Genomic DNA, 3273 nt, shown 5'->3' with positions numbered 1-3273 from the left:
CGTGAGCAAAATCTCCCTCCGTCCTTTCCCTCTGGAGGAAACGTGGCACGTGGCCTCACCAAACTCAGCCGGCCCTCCCCCCTTTCCTTCCCTGACGGTGACGTGAAAACAAATCATTAATTAATGTTAATATTTTAATATTAACATTAATTAATTAATATTTCAATCTCCGTATATTAAAAAAGAAAGTTAGATGCTGAGGAATCTAAATCTGCAGGCCGGAGGAGGTTTCTTCTAAGCAGTGGTGACATCTAAAATTTGTTACTACTGGTTCTGTGGCCGTGGCTTTGGGGGGGTGGGGGGGGTAATGTGACTGGGTGGGCATGGCCATTTTTTTTTTTTTTTACTTTTAAAAGCATTTTTTCTGCAACCTCTTCAGCTGAAGAAGTTGTAAAAAAATGCTTTCAAAAGGCTCTGACGATCCCAGCTGAGTTGCCTGATCAGGAGAGGCTTTTTTTTTCCTTTTAAATGCCTCTGACGATCAGGCAACTCAGCTGGGATCGTCAGAGGCATTTAAAAGAAAAAAAAAACCCTTTTTTTTTCTTTTAAAAGCCTTTGACGATCCCAGCTGAGCCGCGCAATCATCAGAGGCTTTTTTTTTTTTTTTTTACTTCTAAAAGCATTTTTTCGGCCGAAGAGGTTGTAGAAAATTGCTTTTTAAAAGTAAAAAAAAAAAAAAAAAAGCCTCCGATGATCGCACAGCTCAGCTGGGCATAGGCGGGGGGGGGGGACGCAGGGATTTTTGCTACCGAACCACCCGCCACCATCGCTACCAGATCGGGCAATCCGGTCTGAACCGGGAGCATTTCACCCCTGCTTCTAACCTTGTGCGGTTGAGAAGGCTCTGCCTGGTTTGGGGGGGGCTTGGGCAGGAAATCAAGAAAATGCCATTTTCTCCCCCCACCCCCCACCCTTTTTAATGTTTGTTTGTTTTTTGTTTTGGACCTCTTCTCCCCTTTTAATTTTCAGCTCAGAGCTAAGCATGTGATAAACAGGAAGGAGCAGCGATTTTTTTGGGTGGGGGAAAGAATCTGTTTGCTGGCATCCAAATATTCAGGGCAGGTGGTCCTCAACTTACAGCCATTTGTTTAGTAACCATCCAAATTTACAACGGCCACTGAAAAAAGTGACTTATGACTGTTTTTCACACTTAACGACCATTGCAGGATCCCCAGGGTCTCTATCTATGTCTCACTATATCTCTCATCTACCTAACTACCTACCTACCTAACATCTATCATTTATTTTCTATCTATCTCTATTTCTATCTATCTTCTATCTATATCTTTCTTTCTTTCTTTCTTTTTTCCTCCATCCCTCCCTTCTTTTTCTTTCTTTCTTTTCCTCCCTCCCTCCCTCCTTTCTTTCTTTCCTTTCTTTCTTTTTTCCTCCCTCCCTCCCTCCTTTCTTTCTTTCTTTCTTTCTTTTCTTTCTTTCTTTCTTTTTTCCTCCCTCCCTCCTTTCTTTCTTTCTTTTCCTCCCTCCCTCCCTCCCTCCTTTCTTTCTTTCTTTTTTCCGCCCTCCCTCCTTTCTTTCTTTCTTTCTTTTTTCCTCCCTCCCTCCCTCCTTTCTTTCTTTCTTTCTTTTCTTTCTTTCTTTCTTTCTTTCTTTCTTTCTATACATGTCTTCTGCCTATAAATCAGTGGTGGGTTGCTCCCAGTTTAGTCTGGTTCTTGCGAACTGGTAATAATGGCGGCGGGAGGCTTCACCCACCCACCCCAACGTCATCTCTGACAATCTGCGCATGTGCAGAAACTTATGTGCACGCTCCCATTGTGAACCGGTAGTAAAGGTAAGTGGAACCCATCCCGATATATATCTATCTATTTTCTATTTTGTCTGTGTCTATCTATTAGCTAGCTAGCTAGCTAGCTATTTTCTATCTATCTATTTTGTCTGTGTCTGTCTATCTAGCTATCTAGCTATATGTCTCATCTCTCTCTCTCTCTCTCTCTCTCTCTCTCATCTATCACCTATCATCTATCTACACAATATCAATCATCTGTCATCTGATCTTCATCTGCATAACATCTATCAGTTTTCTCTATATATCATTCTGTCTGTCTATCTATTATCTATCTATCTATCTATCTATCTACTTACCTACCTACCTACTATATCTACTATCTGTCTGTCTGTCTGTCTGTCTGTCTGTCTGTCTGTCTGTCTGTCTGTCTATCTATCTATCTATCTATCTATCTATCTATCTATCTATCTATCTATCTATCTATCTATCTATCCCTGTCTATCATTATCTATCTATCTACCTCCTATATCTACTATCTATCTATCTATCTATCTATCTATCTATCTATCTATCTATCTATATCTACTATATCTATCTATCTATCTATCTATCTATCTATCTATATCTACTCTATCTATCTATCTATCTATCTACCTACTATCTATCTATCTATCTATCTATCTATCTATCTATCTATCTTTCTATCTTTCTATCTTTCTCTCTTTCTATCTATCTATCGTCTATCTGTCTAGCTAGCTTGTCTGTCTGTTCATCCATCTAGCCATCCATCTATCTATCTTTCTATAGTTTTACTATTATCTCTCCCTCCCTCCCTCCCTCCCTCCCTCCCTCCCTCTCTCTCTCATTTATATATTGCCCATCTCACTGTTTGGGGCAATTCTAGTTGGCTTACAATATAATAAAAATAGATGTTTTTCCCCCCCATCCATTATCCCTTTCTAATAACTCTTTTTCTATTCCCAGGACTTCCCAAGAACAGCCTGGAGGATTCCAGCTCCTGAATGTGAAAGAGGTTGTTTTTTTTTTCCCCCATCCCATCAGCAGCTACCTGGTGGGTGGGTGGGTGGGTGGGAGGGACGGAATTGTGATTCCTGCATCGAGCAGAAGAATTAGAGGCAGCCAAGACCCCTTTTAATTTGGGGCTGTTATAAATCAGGAAAGGGAATGAAATGCAAATGCACAACGGGTCTCCGGTCCACGTTTAATCATCGTTCTTGGTTACGACTTAACGGGCGAGAAGAAAAGATTCCCAGCTTGTCCCTGCCTTCTCCTCGCAGCCTGTGATTATCGGGATGGCAAATTTGCATTTCCCCTCTGCCTCCAGGAAGGCTTGATCAGGGGGGGGGGGCCTGTTTGGCTAATTATATTGTGTCAATAGAGAGCTCCTGTCTTCCTTATTACAGTCATTTCCTCCCCAGAACGGGCCAGCCTTTCTCCTCCGCCCCCCCCCGGCCCCCCACTTCTGCTCCTGATGCGGCTTCTGCTTCTGGGGAACAGAGGCTCAC

The sequence above is a fragment of the Pituophis catenifer genome, unplaced genomic scaffold (genome assembly GCF_029215685.1).
Source record: "Pituophis catenifer annectens isolate HBS135680 unplaced genomic scaffold, rPitCat1.0.hap2 SCAF_3, whole genome shotgun sequence".
NCBI lineage: Eukaryota > Metazoa > Chordata > Lepidosauria > Squamata > Colubridae > Pituophis > Pituophis catenifer.
The sequence above is the reverse complement of the archived record's forward strand: the minus strand, read 5'-3'. Positions refer to the sequence as shown.